This window comes from Bactrocera dorsalis, chromosome 2 (genome assembly GCF_023373825.1).
Source record: "Bactrocera dorsalis isolate Fly_Bdor chromosome 2, ASM2337382v1, whole genome shotgun sequence".
Taxonomy (NCBI): Eukaryota; Metazoa; Arthropoda; class Insecta; order Diptera; family Tephritidae; genus Bactrocera; species Bactrocera dorsalis.
Window position 1 is genome coordinate 66,444,691 of NC_064304.1, and position 23,664 is coordinate 66,468,354.

At 35.2% G+C, this 23,664-nt stretch overlaps 1 long non-coding RNA gene and 1 pseudogene across 3 annotated transcripts in view; both read left to right on the plus strand.

The window, feature by feature from the left end:
• The window catches only part of LOC105233304 (uncharacterized), a 1,563,509-nt gene that overhangs the window by 1,087,068 nt on the left and 452,777 nt on the right, over positions 1–23,664 (plus strand). The gene's annotated exons all lie outside the window — the stretch shown is intronic.
• Positions 9,417–12,196, plus strand: LOC125776682 (tigger transposable element-derived protein 6-like; annotated as a pseudogene).

A 23,664-nucleotide genomic window follows, 5' to 3' on the forward strand; every position in this document is an offset into this window, starting at 1 on the left:
ATATTTAATCGTATGGGCTGCCTTTAGCTATAAAGGCTATCGCTATAAGCGAAACCATAATGGGGGATCTTTAATGGCATGGGCTGCCTTTAGTTCTAAAGGCAAATCTTATGTGTGTTTTTTACCTACTAAAGTGAATTCCAAAGTATTCATTGATCTACTGGATAGTGGGCTCATTCCTTTTTCTGAGTAATTTCAGGACGACAATTGGATATTTCAGCAAGACAACGCCCCGATTCATGTGTCTCGCACTACGAAAGCATTTTTTCAGTCCCGGGTTTTCCAATTATTGGATTGGTCAGCTTTGAGCCGTGATCTTAACCCCATAGAGAACCGTTGCTTCTCCTTTGCTAAACTATATACACATGCCAAGCAGTATGATACTATTAAGCAGTTAAAAAGTGTCATTGTATCAGAGGGGAAGAGAATTGAGCTAACTACTCTGCAAAACTGTAGGGTCCATGCCACGAAGACTGTACATGGTAAAACTGCAAAAGGGTAATACTTTTAAATCCTAAAAATATTTAAAACATCAATTACTTAAAGTTTTTTTTATTATATTCGTGTTAAAATAACATTGGATATGAATTTTAAGCAGTTTCTTATTTTGTACATATAATAATTTTCTATGGAATTAAAGAAATATACTTTTTTTTATTAAAAAAATTAATATATAATTTGAATTTTGTTTTTCTTTAATACATCTTATAAAGCTGTCTAATTATGTAGTAACTTATTAATTTATTGGGATATACCAACCACTCACTTTAAATTATTCCACTTACACTCACATTCGCGCGAGTGTTTAAAAAGAAAAACCTGTGTATTTATAAAAAGCACGATATATTTATAATTATGTTATTATTATATTCATATGTATATTATAAAATTGCATTGATAACGACAGTCCAATATTTCGCCATGCTATATGGCGGCGCGGGGGGGGAATGATGTCGATCAGATCAAAGGTAGATGCGGCGCAGTATAGAATCGGACGTTGATGCTGCGAGGGGATGGATCTTGCAACTCGAAGGTGTATCGAAGCGAATGTTGCTACGCGGATAGTGTGACGAATTGCGTAAACGAATGTTGTCGATTGTCGGTGCTGGCGAAAGGTGTCGACGCGGCGCAGTGTGTATATGCGTATATGGATCAGAAACGAATGTGTCCGCCCTCCTTTTGCCTAGCCTTTTTGTTAAGTGGGATGTAGAAGTGTGGTGAGTTGTGTTGTGTGGTGATGTATGAGTATACTGTCATCGGAAGTGTTGTATTAGTGTGTGCCAGTTTTTCCGGTAGATGCTTAACTCATTTAAACATCCTGGGCCCCCTAGGCGAACGTTTTGCCTAGAATTACGTATATGCTGTTGCATATATTTCGGCGTATTGCTGGTAGAGTAGCCGAGGGCGCAGAACAGATGCTATAAATGTTGAAAACTTTGGCTTTGGTTTTGAACATACTTAGTATTTGGTATGTATGTACATATATGGCTGTTTATTAGTTGCCTTTTCTGTGTTATCGGCTTTCGAAGGATTGTAACTCCACGCCTGGCTCAGATATGGCCAGAATGGGTACTCCTTAGCCCTGGAGTTAGGGCTGTGACAATAGATGGATCTTGCGAGAGAGTGGCCGATAATTGCGAACGGCTTCGATTCGTGGAGTAGATAATTTTATATACTTAATTTGAAGCTTTGTATAGCTGATTTCCATAACTCACTTATATGAGGAGCGCTTGGATGGATGCGATAAAAGCGACCTTAGCTTTGTAAGCGTAGGTGCGTTAATGTATCGCATTGGGAGTATTGTGATCCCTTAATTTCCCTTTTGATTTTTTTTTTTTATTTGGAAATTGTGTGTAGATTTTTCGACTTTTTGAAAATTTTTGTATATGTAATATTTAACTGCGTATGCACTAATTTGACAAGTAGTAGTGCGCCACCGCACAAGGATTTGTTCAGATTTTGTTTTTTTTTCCATTATTGACGAAAGCCATCCTGCGGGGTCGAAAAGTAACATTTATTTGAGTTTTTAATATTGTTAGAACGAAATCTTATTTTGTTTTTTCTACCAATATGTGAGGTATTGGAAAATTGTGGTTCTAGTGGTAGTCGTACGACGTACCGGCCATTATTTGATCGAGCCATTGTAGCTTTAGAGCAGTCTTCACAATACTGATCTAGAGTTTGAAATTTCCTTAATTGTGAATTAAGGTATTTATTTGTATTGGACTCAACTTGAGTTGGTATGGTTATAACTAGTTCGGTAACTAGTCCACTTTGTGTGTCACTGCGGAGCGTTTGAACTTTTTGTGCCTTTGGGCAACATGGTGTGCCTTGGCAATTTTTAGAATTGTGGATTTCGGGATTTGCTTTTGTTAAACGCGCGGTTCTTTTTGTGTAAGCGCTTTTTTGGAGTGAGTTAGGATGTCTGCTGTAATGAAGCATTGAATGGTGTCTTTTGTGACAATGTAAGCAATTAAAGTTGCTTTTGCAATTTTTATATGTATGCGCATGTGAAAGACAATTTGTGCAAGGTCTTTTTGACCTGACAAAATTATTTCGTTCGTTAACTTTTAAGTTTTTAAACCTCTTGCAAGATTTAACTTTATGCCCTCTTTTACATAGTGAACGATTGAGTTTTGTTAGTAATTCTTTTTGATTTGATTTTGCTTCTAGCTTGGGGTATATTTAAGCTTCTATTTTGGTCGTCTTTAATGTTCTTAGTTTTGATTATATTTTGTTCTAACATTTCCGCAATTTCATATTGGGTGGTGAGAAATCTTTCATTTGTTGCCACGTTGGCAACTTTTTCCGTGATGAGAGCGATTGCTCCCATAGAAGTAACGACTTTTCTGGTAATGCGGCGGTGCAAATGTTTACCAGAATTGGATCCCAGCTGTCTGTGGGAATATTTTGTGTCGACAGAGTCGACAAACAATTAGAAACAGTGGATTGTAGTGTTACAAATTCTTCACTTGTTTCTTTCTTGATTTTAGGCAAGTTTAGTAGTGTCGTTACTTGCTTATCGACCAATATTCTTTCGTTTACATATCTATCTGTGTTACTATTATCCCTGCTTGACCTTTAGTTTTGTATCTGAGGTGATACAATTTTTGCGCTTGTGACAATTGAGGGTAGTTTATGTACACGGCCGTAAACATGTCCCGGAAGGACGGCCATTCTTCATAACCTCCGTGAAAGGTTTCTGTGTCACATGCGGGCAGCTCGAGGCATCTAGCCTGAACTTGCCTCGTGACAGTCCATTTGTGGCAGCTCTACTCTACTGTGGAGAGTAGGGGCAATTGCTTTAATTAGCTTTAATTGATCGGAGATCATAGCTTTTATTTCCTCATATTGGTCCAAGCAGTTTTCGTAAATATCGTAAGCCGATGATTTAAAATTTTGAGGTAGATCTGAATCTTCAGATTCTACTATGGCATCATGAGCCGCTTGGAGTCGTGTCCAAAAATTATTAAGATTTATAATTTTGATTTCTAGTAACGATTCCGAGTTTTCGTGAATCGGTGAAGAGGCAAATCTAGTGCAGTATCTTGTTAAACTGTCACTTTCTGAAATGACTTTAATAGCCTGTTTTGAGCGTATAGCTGCTGCAGGTGTATTACGATTTTTTTCGTTATTAACCATTTTTATTATATTGTATATTTGTATATTAAAATACTGTGAAAGATGATATCGTTTTTTATTTATTTGCAATGTTATTGCAATATTATTTTTATTTATATTTTATTTTGAATTGTTAATTACTTTTAAACCGCCTTTTTTATATATTAAAATGTTTGATGTTCGAAATTTTGTATTTAGGTACACCCTAATACATATGTATGTATGTACTTATGCTTTGTGCGATTGAGAGCTCGTTATAGAGATCAATTCGCTTTGTGCCTAAGTATGCACGAATTGTTTGTGCTAATGTACGAGTATATGTACGAGGAATAATGCTCTAAACACATAACGACGACAGACGATAAACGACATCTGTCAAATATTACACACGTTCTTATGGACACTTATTTTGACGACGACACGAAAACACGACTGTAGGCCGACAGTTGTCATTCTCGCTAATTCCTATTTGCCAACGACAGTAGAATGAAGAAGAGAGATGAGGAAGAGTGGTGATGCCACTAATATGTAAAATGTAAAATTATTCACAGCTCTTACAAACTTGACGTTATTTTACAAATAAAACCATAAAATAGCTCTATTTTATCATTTGTAATAACAATTGATAATTTAAAACAAAAATACATACCTATTTACTTATTTTTTGCATAAAAAATTTAACTTTGAACAAAATATTCAAATTTCTTTGAAGTGCAAGGTATTAGTATGGCCACAACGAAATTGTGTACATGCAAAATGGACAGCTGCGTTGTTTTGTGTACATGCGTTGTTTTGTTTTCATTTCACTTTCGTACTCTCGTTTGTCGTTTGTCGTCTGGTCGTCGTTATGTGTTCAGTATGTAAGCTGTAATGTTTTGTAATTCTCTTTGGTTTGTTTTTGTTCTTAAGCAATTGTGAGCTCGTTAGAGAGATCAATTCGCTTTTTGTACGCAATCCTGCTAGTTTTTGCTTGCCAAAGAAACAAGAGGTATTGCCGTATAGTTGCCAATCTGGACTTTGGATATTTGTTTGTACTAATATGTGTCACAGGCAGATTCTTTGCCGTGTGTTTGTATATAAATGTAAATATATTTGTTTGTAAATATATTTTGTTTGCCGTATAGTTGCCAATCTGGACTTTGGATATTTGTTTGTACTAATATGTGTCACAGGCAGATTCTTTGCCGTGTGTTTGTATATAAATGTAAATATATTTGTTTGAAAAAAAAGAGAGCGAGATTTAAAACGGAATTGAAAAAATGTTTTTTTCCTTTTTTTATTTTCGTTCTGCTCTTATATATTAGACCCGGCGTCTAATATGCAATATAAAGGGTGATTTTTTTGAGGTTAGGATTTTCATGCATTAGTATTTGACAGATCACGTGGGATTTCAGACATGGTGTCAAAGAGAAAGATGCTCAGTATGCTTTGACATTTCATCATGAATAGACTTACTAACGAGCAACGCTTGCAAATCATTGAATTTTATTACCAAAATCAGTGTTCGGTTCGAAAATTTTTTATCGACAAATTTTGTTCAGCGATGAGGCTCATTTCTGGTTGAATGGCTACGTAAATAAGCAAAATTGCCGCATTTGGGGTGAAGAGCAACCAGAAGCCGTTCAAGAACTGCCCATGCATCCCGAAAAATGCACTGTTTGGTGTGGTTTGTACGCTGGTGGAATCATTGGACCGTATTTTTTCAAAGATGCTGTTGGACGCAACGTTACGGTGAATGGCGATCGCTATCGTTCGATGCTAACAAACCTTTTGTTGCCAAAAATGGAAGAACTGAACTTGGTTGACATGTGGTTTCAACAAGATGGCGCTACATGCCACATAGCTCGCGATTCTATGGCCATTTTGAGGGAAAACTTCGGACAACAATTCATCTCAAGAAATGGACCCGTAAGTTGGCCACCAAGATCATGGATTTAACGCCTTTAGACTATTTTTTGTGGGGCTACGTCAAGTCTAAAGTCTACAGAAATAAGCCAGCAACTATTCCAGCTTTGGAAGACAACATTTCCGAAGAAATTCGGGCTATTCCGGCCGAAATGCTCGAAAAAGTTGCCCAAAATTGGACTTTCCGAATGGACCACCTAAGACGCAGCCGCGGTCAACATTTAAATGAAATTATCTTCAAAAAGTAAATGTCATGAACCAATCTAACGTTTGAAATAAAGAACCGATGAGATTTTGCAAATTTTATGCGTTTTTTTTTTTAAAAAGTTATCAAGCTCTTAAAAAATCACCCTATATATACAGGGTAGGTCATTTAAAGTTGACCCATCTGGCAACGCTGTAACTTTTAACAGCGCTGACAAATCGGCTAATGTCATACCGCGTTAGAAGCGTCATTCGAAGACAATTTATACCATGGAACAGTACACTCCAAAAGAACGCGCTGAAATTGTTCAGCTTTATATTCAAAATAACTTTTCAATTGTGTTAACTCAACGTGCGTTTCGCAAAAAAAATAAAGTGAAAAGTGCTCCAGTTAAGAACACAATTAAGTCTTTATACGCAAAATTTGTGAACACCAGTAATCTCAGTAATGCCAGTCATGCATCCAGACAACGCACAAGACGTTCTGATGAAAATATCGAAGCTGTACGAGCCAGTATTGAGGAGACTCCATCGACATCGAGTTATCGCCGCTCTCAGGAATTAGACATCTCTCGCACCACTCTCCGACGCATAATTCATAAAGATTTGAAGATGTTTCCATATAAAATTCAAATGGCACAAAAACTAAACCCAGCTGATTATCCGCGACGCCTTAATTTTGGCAAATGGGCCATCGAAATGGCTGAAAACGAACTTGACTTTTGGCGAAAACTCATCATGTCAGACGAGGCACATTTCTCGTTGAATGGAGGCGTAAACAAGCAAAATTGCCGATTTTATGCCACCGAAAATCCTCAATTAATTGAAGAACAGCCTCTTTACGACCAAAAAGTAACAGTTTGGTGCGGTGTTTGCGCGAATATGATCATCGGACCGTATTTTTTCGAAGACGATGATGGAGCCACGACAACAGTCAATGGTGAGCGTTATCGAGCCATGATAACGGATTTTGTGTTACCCATTATTCGCGAAAATGACATGGATAACTTCTGGTTTCAACAGGACGGGGCTACATGCCATACAGCTCGACCAACAATCAATTTATTGCGACCATTTTTCCCCGGGCGATTGATATCGAAAAATGGTGACGTTGACTGGCCACCGAGATCACCAGATTTGACGCCACCAGACTTTTATTTGTGGGGTTATTTGAAATCCAAGGTATACGCTAATAAGCCAAAGACCTTAGCTCAACTGAAAGCCAACATTCGACGTGAAACAGCCGCCATATCATCCGAAACATTGGCCAAAGTCATGGAAAATGTCGAAAAAAGAGTGCATTTAGCTGTCAAAGCTAAAGGTGCCCATTTACGCGATCTAATTTTTAAATATTAGCTGAAACAAATCCCCTTGGACCAAAATAAATTATTTTTGAAATGAACAAAAAACATTGTTTTCTTTTGTTCTTTTTTTTTAGAAACAAATGGGTCAACTTTAAATGGCCTACCCTGTATATATATATATATGTACATATATAACCGTGTAGGTTATATATATTTTGTTTCTGTTTTTATATTTTCAAATATATTTTTACGCAATTGTTTTGACTCACTCCTAGTTAATGCTTTATTTAGCATAAAGGGTATTGTCGGAAAATATTGCATATTGCTTAAATTTTTCTATGTTTTTGAGCTTCAATAATTTTATATACATATAAATATTTTGATATATTTTACCGTGTTTGGTAAAATCTAATTAGCCGTTGAAGCGGATTTTAATTACAGGTATAATAATAAGTACGTCTGTAATTTTAGGCATATACATATGTACATAGATATGTATGTATGTGCATATGTTAAATAAATAAAGGACATAATACGCTCACTTGGTATTCCTTATGCTTTGCAGGGTGTATGGAAAGTGCGCTTATTATTTTGACCTTATGTGTATACATACATACATATGTATTTATGTCTCTTCCGCCAATTTTGTTCCTCCGCTTCTTCCAGTTGGTTGGACCTGTTGTGTTTGTGTTTTGTTTTTTCTTTTTATTTTATGTCGTTTTATATTCGCGCGCGTTTAATTTGTTGGTATGTTTTACAGCTGAGTTTCGCGCCCAATGTGTTTTGTGTTTTATTTTTGTTTTTTTGGAAGTATTTGCTTGTTGTACTTCGTTTTTGTTTCTCTCCACTCTGTTCACTTATTTGCCATTTCACTAATATATACATATTAAATACATACTATGTGATATTTATGATTTTTTGTTCTTGATATATGTTTTGTTCTGTCTTGTTTTTTTTTTGTTTGTGTCACTGCACTTCTACCGCACTGCACTGGATATTGTTTTACTTTACCATCGTTATCGCACTTTGTTTGTTTCTTTTTTTTTTGTTTGTGTTATTGTTTAGGGCTTTTACTTTTTACGCCCGCTTTATTGTTTTTTTTTGTGTTTGTAAAGCTTCGTACATTTTGTTTTTGTCTCCGCAGTTTTGCATATATGCAAATTAAATTCCCTTGTGTGGGAAGTATTAAAAAAATATATTCCGTTCCGCTACGCGCGGTAGAAATTAAACACAAGTGTTGATTTGAGCGTGATAATATGTGGTGCGCTTTGATCATCAAGATGATCACTCAATACGCTTGCCGATTATACACTGGTCTTTATTAGTAACATCACTTATATTAATATTCTTATAATTCTATGCTTATTACTAAAGATGCTTTGGCATTACATTAAGTGATGAAATGCCAGAGCATTGGATTTCCAATTATTCTCATTATCAAAACAAATAATGGAATATTGAATTTTGCTTACTTATCAAAACAAGTGATGTATTGATTTCTTATTAATTAAAGTATTCTGCTGACCAAGCAGTAATACTGTGAGAAGATACAATTTGTTTACATTTATCATTAAGTATCTGTGTGGCTGCTGCCCTTAACTCCCCCCTCTCTAAGATGAATCGTCCCCGATTCAGTATCATTTTTTGATATATTGTAAATGCTCTCTAAAATAGCATTATATGACAATTCTTGAAATTTTAATTTTTTGCTTTGCTTATTGGTTTCATATAATTTTTTTAATTTTAAAATCTTATAGATTATGTATATTGTTATTAATAGTACAAGTATTACAATTATGTACCAGAAAAGTGAATGATTTTTAAATTCTTTAATTCGTTCTCTCAAAATATTTATGTTTTCAAATTTAAATTCTTTATTCTGTGTTTCCATATATTCTATAATTTCATAATTATTAATATGATTATTTTTTAAATACTTCCAAATTTTACAATCAATATTTTCATAAATTATATTATCAATGTTTGTATAGTTTTCAAATGTTACAAGGTAGACTCCATTTACGGCAGAGTCATCTATAGTATGATTTCCAGATACTAATATTTCTCCTTCTTTAATTATATCTATATCTTTATGTTTTTCTTTAATTTTTTTACATTTTCCTTTTTTATCTGATAGGCAAGTATTCTTATTATTAATTTTACAATAAGTATTTATCATTTCTCTTTTGAAATTTTTTATATTTATATATTCTTTTTTGCATTTCGCAATTTCATTATCAATTATTAATTTGCCATCTTTTTGTGTAATTGCTCTTACTTCATAATATTTACAATCATATATGATTCTTGGGTATTTAATATATATAACTATTACATCTTTATTTTGTACTATTTTAAAATTTGAAATATCTATTAAATCAGTTATTGTCAATCGTCCATGTTCATTTTTAATTATACTTTTAATCTCGTCTAAATTTAAAATTGTCGCCTTTAAAATTCCCATTTTTCCTATAGCTATTGTATTAATCATATTTTGTAATTCAGTTATTAGGATTTTTCCGTTTCGTTAGAATTTTAATATTTGAGTTTTCATTAATATTATTAATTGTTTCAGTTAATTGGTTAATAATTCCAAAAATTTTAGAATTTGTTGTGTATTGTTTATTATTATTGTCAATTTATTCGTTTAATTTATTATTTACTAACACTAGGTCGTCATGGTCTGGTGTTCCTGCTATCCACTTCCATAATGTACCTATTTCATTTATTCGTCTCCTATATCTTGTATCTTTAATTTATACAGTAAATCCCGCTTAAGTGCCTCCACGCTTAACTGCCATTCCCGCTTAAGTACCTGTATTTTACTGCTTCGAACATTTCTTCGAAAAAATGTATAGAAATTTCCCCGTTTAAGTACCACTCGGTTAAGTGCCAATCCCGCTTAGCGACCACTAAATTTCGTGCTTCATTAAAAAATTTGGATTAAGTTTCCCCCTCTTAAGTGCCACTTTAAATTTAAAATTATAAAATCGAAAAATATTCCTGTAAAATCTTAAAATATGGCAATATAGATAAGTGCTTTTCTTATCGAGCATTTGTATTAATCGATCTTCGCTATCTACGTGTCAAAAATTTTCGCTTTTGTCATTTGCGTCGTTGTAAGTTTGAAAGATAGAGAAAAATGCCTGGTAAAACGCGCAAAATAGTAACTGCTTTTATTATAAAACAAAAGTTGGAAGCAATAAATTTTATTGAACACGAAGGAAAGCCGAAGGCTGATGTGGCAAAACAGTTCAAGGTGGACATTTCAATCATCCATCGAATATGGAGGAAGCGCGAAGAAATTGAGGCGGCTGCCTCGAAAACTAATTTAAAACGCAAACGATTGCGTTTTGGTACATGCGATAAAGTAGAGGAAGCTTTATTAAAATGGTTCAACTAGATGCGATCGTTGAATGCGACAATTTGTGGAGCTCAAATTGCACAAAAGGCAAAGGAATTCGCACTTAAAATGGGCTGCGACTTTGAGCCAACTGCTGGTTGGATGTGGCGTTGGCAGCGACGTGAAAATATTAAATTTAAAAAAAATTCAAGGCGAGGCAGCAGATGCTGATACTACGGCGGCGGAAAACTACCGCAATGAAGTTTTAAATACCTTAATAAAGGACTACGAGCCAGGCGATATATTTAATGCGGATGAAAATGGTCTTTTTTACAAGGCTCTTCCAAGCGGAACGTTGTGTAAAGGAGGAGACAAGTCTGTGGGCGGTAAGGCACAAAAGGCCCGCCTGACTCTGTTATTTTTATGTAATTCAGATGGAACCTTCAAAAAAGTTTTTGCAATTGGAAAGTCGAAAAACCCGAGGTGTTTTAAGGGAAAATTTGTGCCGCTGCCGTACTATTCCCAGAACAAAGCTTGGATGACTGGATCTTTGTGGTCAATGATAATGAAGGAATTTGACAATGAAATGGGAAAGCAAAAGCGAAAGGTGTTATTAATAGTTGACAACGCAGCCTGCCATAAAGTTGATGGTTTGAATGTTGAGAATGTAAAGATTACATTTTTGCCACCAAACACGCATCACTGTTGCAGCCTCTCGACCAAGGGATAATACACTGCTTTAAAGTTTATTTCAGACAGATAATGGTTCGAAAACAAATACTTGCCATAGAGAACGGCTTGTCAATTAAACAATTGATAACATCGATTTTAATACTTGATGCCCTTAATTTTATTAAACGGGCGTGGTGGCTTGTTAAAAGCGATACCATAAAAAATTGCTTTCAAAAAGTAAGTTTAGCTTTTAATAATTATGTTTGAACTATGAAAAGCAAAATATTGCAGGTATGTATTTAATTTAAAATTCTTGAATTTCGTTTTGTAGGCTGGATTTCAAGTGGAAGATATTTCGTTCGACCATATCGAGGAAATAGTAGATGTCCCTATTGAAATACATAACTTTGATGAATACGTTGCGTGCGACAGTGCATTGATTGCTTTGGTGTTCTTACTGATGAGGAAATAGTAAAAGATGTATTAAATGAGGCTGATGTTGAATCATCAGAAGAATCTGCAGTTGATGCCGTAACTGACCCGCCTTCCTTTGCTGAAACTTTAAGTGCTCTTAGCCTTATTAAGAAGTTTGTAGATTACAACAATATTGACGCCGAAGAAATTGAAACTTTGGAAGAAAAGCTTTTCAAAAAGAAATTTCAAAATCTTCGTCAGAAAAAAATTACTGACTTCTTTTTTTAAATTGAAGCGAAACTACTTTATTACATATAAATAAGAAGATAAGTACATAAAATGTATGTACCTACCCATATGTAAACTTGAATTAATAATTTAATTTTAAAAGCTTTGATCTCAAGAAAGGTCTCTTTGTTAAATTGTTTTCTTTTTCGTTCTTTTTTTTATTAATTTTTGTAAATTATAATCAATAAAATTGATTTAATCAAAAATATATCTATGCAACTTTTTAGAAAAGTTCATAAACGAAATCTTCGTAAGTACCATATGGCACTTAAGCGGGATTTGCTGTAGTTGTTCTAATAAAGTTTCTATGAGTTCTATTTCTGGATCTGTGTCTAAATCATTAATATATGCCTTGTCTTGTTCATTATTTTGTTCAAAATTTTTATATCTGAGTTTTTTATTATAATAATTTGTGTCTGAACTTATAAGTTCTCTAAAGTATTTTAAATTAGTGATGTGAAAAGTATTTCCGTAGTCATTATACAGGGCTACATCTCCGTCTTCTAATAATACGTAATCTTCTCTTGTGTAGTCCACAATGTCTGTCATTGTATTGGTAATTAATGTTAGAATAATTAGGGGTATCATCCTCTAAAAATATATAATTAAGATTTAAAATTATCTTTATGTATTATTCTATTCCTGTAGTTAATTCTAACTTTATTTCCTACGTCTTCTTTTACTACCTGTTTTTTGTATCTAGGATTTAGTTTATTTCTCTCTCCTGTAATCTTTTCATAAATTATTTCTCCAGGGTGGAATGGGAAGCTTGTATCATTGCCTGAATACATTTGAGACATTTTTTCTTTTACGTGTGTTTGAAGCTCAGTCAATTCTTTTAATTTATTTTCAGTGGTAATATTGAAATTATGTATATTTAAAATATTAGTACTTCCTTTTTTTGGAGTATATTTTTTGATTTTATTGTCGGCATTATCTTCTACTGGCGTCCTAGGATTTTCTTGTCCCAAGTAGTTTAAATTTTGTATTTTCATATTTTTATTTAGTTTTTCACCATTTTTTTTTGTTTTATTTTACCGGTAAGAACTTCGGCTGGCTTTGTAGAACTTTTTTGTTCCACAATATATTTTTTATTTAATTTGCCGGTATTATCATCGGCTGGCGTTGTAGAACTTCTTTGTTCCACAATATATTTTTTATTTAATTTGCCGGTATTATCATCGGCTGGCGTTGTAGAACTTCTTTGTTCCACAATATACAATATATTTTTTATTTAATTTGCCGGTATTATCATCGGCTGGCGTTGTAGAAATTTTGCGTTCCACAGTATTTATTTTTTTATATTTGCCGGTATTTCCGTCGGCTGGCGCTTTAGAAGTCTTTGCTTCCAAAGTATTTTCGTCCTCCTTAACAATCTTTAAATCATCTTTACTTTCTTCATGCTCATATTCGCATTCTAAGCTAAATATATCCTCCTCTTTTTCATTATTTATTATTAACTTTTTTTTTTCAAGTTAATCACTGCATTAATGTCCTTCAAAAATTTGTATCCTATTAATAGGTCTGCTTCCAAATTTTCGATTTCGTAGAATATTTGTTTTTTTACCGAATAATGTGATAATAGCGTATTATCGAAAATCCATTTAATGTTTTTACTCTCTTTTGTATATCCTATTTATTTTTATTTTTGTATATTCCTGATTTAATATAGCAACTAGTTGCTCCCGTATCTATTAATATTTTAAAGTTTTGACCAGTAACCCCGTCATTTAGAAATATATATGGCAGAGTTAATTTTGGCCTAAAAAATGATCCTCCTTAATATTATTAATGCGCCGTGTCTTAGTCGGTGGCTGCACATTCTGTTGTGTACTTCCATGTGGCCTTTTTTCTAAATTGTTTTGGTTAAATGTTGTTGGCTTTTGCAACATACGGTTGCGTGTATGGATGCTTGAGTCGACATCCATTGGTGTAGGTCGTGGTTGGTTATTTTGATAACCCATTCTTTGGTTGTAATTTCTTTGTGGTTGGACTTGTGGGAACCGTAAATTATTATTAAAATTACCATTATTGAATCTGTTGTTTGAAGTATGTTGCCTGTTATTATTGTTGGGATTTGAATAGTTTTTCCAAATTGTAATGCGAATGCTGCCCGCAAATTGTTGGATTCTAATTCTTGTGCTTTTGCTAAAGCATTTGGTAAGTCGCTTGGCGATAGTGAAAATAAAATGTTTGGTAAGTTTCCGTTTAGCCCCGTTATAAATGTGCGTAAGGCATCCCGCCTATTTTTAGCATTAAATTCTTTAGTTACGGCACTATCTGATCCGTAAGTCATTATCGTTTTGTTAATTAGCAATGTTAATTTCTCATTAACCTAATTATAAAATTCGATTATGGAGTAATTGCCTTGATGCAAAATACTCATTTCTTGCTCAATTATATGAGCTGGTCGCTTGTCGGCGTAAGCGAAATCTAATCGTGCTAGAATAGCATCAAAATTTAAAACCGTTCCGTGGTTGGACAAAATGACATTAGCATCGTGAGTAATTTTATTTCTTAATATTGTCAATGCAGCAAAATACCTACGGCTGCCTCTTACGTATAAACTCATCGCATTGTTAGCCGATTCCCTCCAGCTAACATATTTATTCTGTTTTCCCCCAAATTCTGGTAAAGACTTTATTACTTCTAGGGATTCGTCACAGCGAATCTCTGAATTTATTACTTCAGGTTTGTAATCTGTTATTGTTGTAGACTTCGTTAAGTCTTCTATTTGTCTGCGCATTTCAGATATTTCTAATCTAAGTGATGCATTCGTTGCGGCAATTAGTCCTGCGACTAAGGTCTCATTTTCGCTAGTTAAAGCCATTTTTATTTATTAATTTTCCTTTTCTTTAAATATGGGGAATTTTCAATTTTATGGTTGCTTTTACAATAATCGCAATAATGCAACCTTTCGTATTTTGGAGCACTTGTACTACTCCCCATTTAAAACATATATTCCTTTTTTGATACTTCTATCATCTCTATAGTCTCAGACATAACTGTATCCTGATTATAATAATCCTCAAGTGTGGCCTTCTTATCTTTTCCTATATATTCAAAAACTTTCTCCATACATTTAATTTTAAGTTTATCTTTTTTTACATCCCTTTCTTTTTTGTTAATGCTATCGACTAATACAAATCCGTCAAGATTTCTAACTATTCTGTCTATTTCGTTATAGTCCAAGTCAGTTGGTAGAGCATCCGTCATTTTGTTTTTTATTTTTTTTATTTCTAATTTTTATTTTAATTTTTATTTTTTGATCCTTTCTAGGAAAGGAGTCTCTTTTATTCTGGAGGGTCTGAAGTTCAGAATCGCAGAATTGAGTTTTTGTTATAAACCGGAGTGTCCCCCTTGCGGTGGTGAATCGCGGTTTCAAAATATTTTATTACTTGGCTGGTCGAGCCTTCAATGATTCTTAATAGTTAAAACTTAATTGCTAAAATTGATTGTCTTATATATTAATGTACTAATATATTTGATAAATATGGATAATAAAATCTTACTCCTTCTTCTCCTCGTCTTTTGTGTTGTGTTGTAATTTCCTTAGTCCTTGGTTTCCCTCGATGGCTACGCCGCTACTTGACGTGCAATGCCTAATGATGTGTTTTTGTTTTTTAAATATTTGTATTTTGTGATTTAAGTCACTCTTTACTTTTTTATTCACTGTTCATTTTTTAAAATTTATTTAAAAAAAAAATTTGTTCTTATTTATTCTGCGATAGTCACAACACAACAAGCAATCAAGTTTTTCCTCACTTTACTTCAAGTTTGGTTTGGCTTTTCTCCATATTTTTGGGATACTTGTTTTTTCTTTTTAATTTTTAATGTATGTAAGTACTACCTCTCGCATGAGGTTTATGTACGTTTACCGGTTAGTGTTCACTAATCGCGACCGTTATGGTTCTAGGGATACATTTCTCTCCTTTTATACGACGAACACGTGCCTTAACGTTGGGCGCCAATTAACTTCCCTTGTGTGGGAAGTATTAAAAAAATATATTCCGTTCCGCTATGCGCGGTAGAAATTAAACACAAGTGTTGATTTGAGCGTGATAATATGTATGTGGTGCGCTTTGATCATCAAGATGATCACTCAATACGCTTGCCGATTATCCACTGGTCTTTATTAGTAACATCACTTATATTAATATTCTTATAATTCTATGCTTATTACTAAAGATGCTTTGGTTTTGATTAAGTGATGAAATGCCAGAGCATTGGATTTCCAATTATTCTCATTATCACAACAAATAATGGAATATTGAATTTTGCTTACTTATCAAAACAAGTGATGTATTGATTTCTTATTAATTAAAGTATTCTGCTGACCACGCAGTAATACTGTGAGAAGATACAATTTGTTTACATTTATCATTAAGTATCTGTGTGGCTGCTACCGTTAACTTGCATAAGTATATTTTTGCCGAGTCACCAAACTTTTTTATTTTTTGTCTTTTGTTGTATATGTTTTTATTTTGTCACATCACCGCGCTGCACCAGTTCTTGTTTTATTTTAGTTTGTTTTGCCTCTTTTAAATTTTTGTCATCACGACTTTTATGTATTTTTGATTTCTTGGACGAAACCAATAGTGCCATTCGGGATGGCTCGAAGGACCATGTCTAATTATGTAGTAACCTATTAATTTATTGGGATATACCAACCACTCACTTTAAATTATTCCACTTACACTCACATTCGCGCGAGTGTTTAAAAAGAAAAACCAGTGTATTTATAAAAAGCACGATATATTTATAATTATGTTATTATTATATTCATATGTATATTATAAAATTGCATTGATAACGACAGTCCAATATTTCGCCATGCTATATGGCGGCGCGGGGGGAACGATGTCGATCAGATCAAAGGTAGATGCGGGGCAGTATAGAATCGGACGTTTATGCTGCGCGCGGGATGGATCTTGCAACTCGAAGGTGTATCGAAGCGAATGTTGCTATGCGGATAGTGTGACGAATTGCGTAAACGAGTGTAGTCGATTGTCGGTGCTGGCGAAAGGTGTCGACGCGGCGCAGTGTGTATATGCGTATATGGATCAGAAACGAATGTGTCCGCCCTCCTTTTGCCTAGCCTTTTTGTTAAGTGGGATGTAGAAGTGTGGTGAGTTGTGTTGTGTGGTGATGTATGAGTATGCTGTCATCGGAAGTGTAGTATTAGTGTGTGCCAGTTTTTCCGGTAGAGGGGGCCGATGCTTAACTCATTTAAACAAAAGCCATAAATAAAACTGTAAGCTATCAAAATAAATTTTGTGATTTTGCTATACTTTAAATTTAAGTTATTGAATTGCACATAAGTATAATTCTTTTGGGTGTATAACGTAATGCCGACAATCAAAATCTCGTAATTTATAATTCCGACAATCAAAATGCCGACAAATCAAAACACCGACAAATCAAAACACCGACAAATCAAAATATCGAAAAATCAAAACACCGACAACTCATAATACCGACACCTGGGCGTGCTCAGTTCTTTTGCGTTGAACTTCGGCCGCGCTTAAAAAAAATAACCCTCAGCCGGACCAACACCTGGGTGTTCCCAGTTCTTTTATGTTGAACTTCTTCCAAGTCCTTGGCTATAGAACTTGATTTTGTAAATATTTTTCAAACATATTTTTTACGGAGTTTATATGATTTGTCGGTGTTTTGATTTGTCGGTGTTTTGATTTAGCTGCATATTTAAATTATGTCGCTATTTTGATGTGTCGGCATTTTGAATTTCGATATTTTAAGTGTATCCCCTAATGTTGCAATCAGATTCAATGCCATTATTTGTTGAATCGCCATGCAAGTACAACAAATTAACATCAGATTTCTATAGGGTGATTTTTTAAGAGCTTGATAACTTTTTTTTTAAAAAAAACGCATAAAATTTGCATTTTCGGTTCTTTATTTGAAACGTTAGATTGGTTCATGACATTTACTTTTTGAAGATAATTTCATTTAAATGTTGACCGCGGCTGCGTCTTAGGTGGTCCATTCGGAAAGTCCAATTTTGGGCAACTTTTTCGAGCATTTCGGCCGGAATAGCCCGAATTTCTTCGGAAATGTTGTCTTCCAAAGCTGGAATAGTTGCTGGCTTATTTCTGTAGACTTTAGACTTGACGTAGCCCCACAAAAAATAGTCTAAAGGCGTTAAATCGCATGATCTTGGTGGCCAACTTACGGGTCCATTTCTTGAGATGAATTGTTGTCCGAAGTTTTCCCTCAAAATGGCCATAGAATCGCGAGCTGTGTGGCATGTAGCGCCATCTTGTTGAAACCACATGTCAACCAAGTTCAGTTCTTCCATTTTTGGCAACAAAAAGTTTGTTAGCATCGAACGATAGCGATCGCCATTCACCGTAACGTTGCGTCCAACAGCATCTTTGAAAAAATACGGTCCAATGATTCCACCAGCGTACAAACCACACCAAACAGTGCATTTTTCGGGATGCATGGGCAGTTCTTGAACGGCTTCTGGTTGCTCTTCACCCCAAATGCGGCAATTTTGCTTATTTACGTAGCCATTCAACCAGAAATGAGCCTCATCGCTGAACAAAATTTGTCGATAAACACATTTCGAACCGAACACTGATTTTGGTAATAAAATTCAATGATTTGCAAGCGTTGCTCGTTAGTAAGTCTATTCATGATGAAATGTCAAAGCATACTGAGCATCTTTCTCTTTGACACCATGTCTGAAATCCCACGTGATCTGTCAAATACTAATGCATGAAAATCCTAACCTCAAAAAAATCACCCGTTAGTAGTGCCAACACTCAAAACTCATTTTCCACAAGAGGTTAGTAATTTTTTTTCGTTAAAAGGACTTTCTAAGACATTTTCAATTTTACCTTGCTCAATGATTGATTTTTGTTTTCCTCAATTAGAATACGCTGTGTTGTGGAAGTCTGCTCGTTATTGTTTTCAATAAGGTATTGCTCTTCGTTCTACCACGGATAGTAAATGTTTAGTATTTCGCAGAAATACTGTACTCTGGCCACATCTGAGTTAAACCTAGTATACCGAATTATTCACGAACGAGGGCTAGATGAGGGGAATGTCAGTTTACGGAAGGAAGGGCATAAAAAGTTGCACAAAAAATCAATTAAATTCCTCCGAAACTTGATGTTCATCGCAGAATGGTTGCGGCAATATTGACATTGTCCACAAATTAAAGAGCGGAAATTTACTCCATATCGGAATTGTAGAGTTGTGTGAACACTAAGAGGTAAACATATTTTGCAGGTTTTAGAGTTTCGCATTAATATTTATTCTTATTATTTACCTTTGTATGGTAGGATATTCTAATGACTGTTAGAAAAGAAGTATATAAGTTATACTTGTATCTAAAATCAATTTTATTAAATAAGAAAACAAAGCATTTTAAAACTTTAAATACCTACCATATTGTTCACACCACTGTATATGTGATAGAACAGTCAATCGTGGTGATGTCAGCTGTAAAAATTAATTATTGTTATAATTGGGAAAACTTGTGTCAAGTTGTAGGTTTTTATATGTACATATGTAAGGGAGTTTTATATATAGTACCTACACTTGTAACCATAATATACATATATTTTCTTAGAACACAAACGCTAATGGCAGAAATAGCGAATTCCGCTTCTCCCTTCCTTATAGCCCTGACAGATGGCAGCGCTAATTTGCATTAGCAGGCTCAATTTACATTTACTTGCGCATTTGACCCATGTTAATGTAAATTAGGAATGCACAAGAATTTCCTGCATTTAGCTGAATTTACCAAATTCAAGTAGACACACTTCTCAAAAATGGCCAATTTTTGCTAAATTTGACAAATGTCGCTTGAAGTCTGCCGTCTCCTTTGCGTTTAAAACATGAGAGGTAAGCAGTTTTATATTGCTAACTAAACTATGTGCAAGTATATTAACAAAAACAAATTTTAATATTTTTAGATGGCAGAAAATAAACAGCGCATCCATAGTTTAACTTTTTCGCACACTTTTTTTGCATTACAATCAATTATTGCTTTTAAATTCACACTATCATATTTTAACATAGTTGATAATAAACACATTTTTCCATAGATTTATATTGGTTTTCCAAAAAAATACCAAAATTTCTATTAATAATTTATCTTCATTTTTATTTCACTTTTTTTAAATAAATAAACAAATTTCACAATCAGCTGTCTAAATGCACAAGCCGTCTGTCACCATAAAATTTCAATGCGCATTAGCGTTGCTTAATACGTATTAATTTTGCTCGTCTGTTTAGTTACCGCTCGTAGTGAACAAAATTTGTCAAAAACTTTTTGGTTTTCATTTGAACAATGTTACAAAATTGTTCAATACGCATATGCAGTTTTGTACACATCTAACCTTTCAATTACAATTTTTCATAATATAAATATCAAAACTGAAGTCAAACTATTAAAAATAATTTAAATGTTTATAAAAAATAGCATTCGACTCTGATTTTGAGTTAGTTTAAGAAAATTCAAAAATATCGAGTCATTGGCTAGTCATTTACATTGCGCTTTAATAGGTCGTATCAGCTGATTCGGGCTGCGGTTTTGCGTTGTTCGCTGTTTCTGCTATAATGTGTGTGTTGAGCGCTCATTTGTGCATATGTGTTTAAAGAAAGAGAAACAACATTTAAATGTTCCGTAATATTATCAGCGAGTGAAAGCAGTGTCCAAAATTTAAAAAGAAAAATTAATTAATTTAATGTGAAATGGGACGAAAAGTATTTATGTCAGAAAAGCACTCGCAGCATACAATGTCTGCTATGTAAAAAAAACATGTTCAGATGAAAAAATACAGTATTCAAAGGCATTATGAAGCGCAACACGAAAAATATGATCGGTATACAGGTGAATCGCATACTGATTTTTTATGAACTTAAAGTCGTTAGACAACATTAAAGCAGAAGTTTGTAAGTTGTTAAGTTGTTCCAAATATGGAATTATCTGGAATATTGTACTTTTAGAAATGTTCTGTTGATAGTAACGGTACAATCCATGTTAGCTTTGCGATTGCATTTACAATGGGTTTAGGTAATCACTCATTTTTCGATGGAGATTTCATTAAAGAATGCATTTTGGAAGCAGCTAGAACTTTAACCAAAGAACATCTTCCGAAATATTTATTATATTTTTTATTATTTGTCTTACATTTTATAAATTTATAGCAGTTATAAAGAAACTTAAAATTGTTAGGCAATTTTACAATTGGTACTTATAGTGCCACTTCCCATATATGCACGTGCTTTCATTTGTAAACATGGAGTGATAAAATATGTTGCTCTCACTTCCCTCTTCATGTTTGGCCGCGATGATACCCTCATCTAGCCCTCAAAATGTGCACGCGTGCCCAAACGGTGAAATTGCCACTAAGGGCTAATATGCTCACCTCTGATGTAAAATACCAGATACTAATATTTCAGACGAACCTGAAGGAAGAGTCTGATGTTCCACCCTAGGTCATATAATTCCCAGGCCGAGAAGAATTCAAAAACATTTGTGCATTACTTGTTTCCTGAAAGATGGAGCCGAAAGCACCAATATACTGCTTTTTGTGCAGGTATGTATTTATGTACGGGAAGGTGGGGAATGTTGGGCCATCCGGAATCCCGGGTCAGCGCGATATTTTTTTTCCCTAGTATAGGTTGACAGCTGCAACCAACTGTCATCGGCTCGTCTCATACTAAGCTCAGTTTCTATATAGCACTCGAGCTGTGAACACGTGTTATAACCTCTCTGCGACAACAAAAAGAAATTCGACACTCCGAAAGTTTTTTTTCAACTCTGTGTACAGTTGATTTTTTTCACATTTTCCAATAAATTCATCCAGGTAAATATGTTTATAATATTAGTTGAGCCTTTAGCCTTCGACACACAAAAGAAATTTTGCACGAATTTACATTGTGTTCATTATCCACCACCATTTTGCAATTATGAGCGTTTGAGGAATCTCTCGAAATCCACTTATTACGGGGAATGTCGGGCCACATAGTTTTTTACATTTGACATGCTTACTTCATATATTTGACGTGTATAAGTGATTTTTCGTGCAGAATTTCAACAACACAATAGTTTTTCAACATTTCCTGATAGTTTCGTGCTCCGAAAAATTTTTTTTAGTCGTTATGCTGCGGTACTATCCCAAACAAGAGAAAATTGTTGATTTCGACAACATTTTGGAGGCGATCAAGTCGGTGAAAATACATCACAACAGCGTTCGACAATCTGCAACGGCACACAAAATTCCGAGGACCAACCTGATGCGTTATATTGCAGCATTTGATGGTGCGAGCATCGATGTTACTACTGCCAATGCCGATGTAATGAAGAATTTGCTGGCTGAAAGCACGACGATGGGCACAAAAACAGTGAGTTCTGCTGGTTTCTTTCTTTTTCTTTCATCGAATAATAAATAATTTTTTTTTTATTTCAGATCTTCAACATCGAACAAGAGAAGGCGCTGATAAGCTACATTCTCCAGGCCAGCGACATCAACTATGGAATTAGTTTGATGGAGCTTCGTAAGCTCGCGTATGAATTTGCTCGGAAAGTTGGCGCGTCGTATCCGGATCCATGGAACGACAATCAACAGGCGAGTAAGGATTGGCAGTTGGCGTTCATGAAACGCCACAAAAATTTGTCACTGCGAACACCAGAGCAAGTAAGCCAGAGCCGTGTGAAGCGATTCAACAAAGAGAATGTCGATGCATTCTTTGCCAACACATCATTTTGCCATTCATCAAGCACACCGCTGCTAATGCCGATTCGCCAACCATGTTGCTGCTGGACAACCACGGTTCGCATTTATCGATCGAGGCGATAGATTTGGCGTTGGATCATGGCATCACGTTGCTGTCTTTTCCGCCGAAATGCACGCACAAAATGCAGCCGCTAGATGTTGCGGTATTTGCACCATTTAAAGGCATGATGACCGTGAAGCATAATGCATGGGAAAAGTCCAACATTGGTGTCACTTTCGATCTGCATCATGTGCCGCTCCTTGTCGATCAGTGCCTCGATGTTATGTTAACGCCGAAAACCATCAAATCCGGCTTCCGAACAACTGGCATCTACCCGTTCAACCCGCAAATTTTCACTGAAGTTGACTTTGTCGCTTCGGAACTGAGCGGCGAAAATTTGTTCGGTGACGAAGAGAAAGACGCCGGCAATCAACGTCGAGTTCTTGCCTCTGGTGATGCCATTGTGACTGCTGCGAATGAGGAGGTGTCAACGTCGGAGGCATCGACAAGTGCCCCAGCTTCAACAAGTGGTGCTGCGTCATCGTCGTTGTCTCTTGTTTCGGCTCCACAGCTCCGTGATGCATTGAAATCGGTTGGCCCGTTGAAATTGGGCACACCTGCGCCGAAATCAAAACGTGGCCGCAAGACAATGGAGTCAACGATTTTGACATCGTCTGGGGTTGTCGCAGATCTGCGTGACAAGGCCGAAAAAAAGCGGCAAAAATTGACGAAGGCAGCCGATGAACCAGCAGCCAAGAAGCAAAAAGCTCTTGCGGCCACGTTTTGATTTCGGCGCAGGTGTGCCCAATTTCAACGGGCCAACCGATTTCAATGCATCACGGAGCTGTGGAGCCGAAACAAGAGACAACGACGATGACGCAGCACCACTTGTTGAAGCTGGGGCACTTGTCGATGCCTCCGACGTTGACACCTCCTCATTCGCAGCAGTCACAATGGCATCACCAGAGGCAAGAACTCGACGTTGATTGCCGGCGTCTTTCTCTTCGTCACCGAACAAATTTTCGCCGCTCAGTTCCGAAGCGACAAAGTCAACTTCAGTGAAAATTTGCGGGTTGAACGGGTAGATGCCAGTTGTTCGGAAGCCGGATTTGATGGTTTTCGGCGTTAACATAACATCGAGGCACTGATCGACAAGGA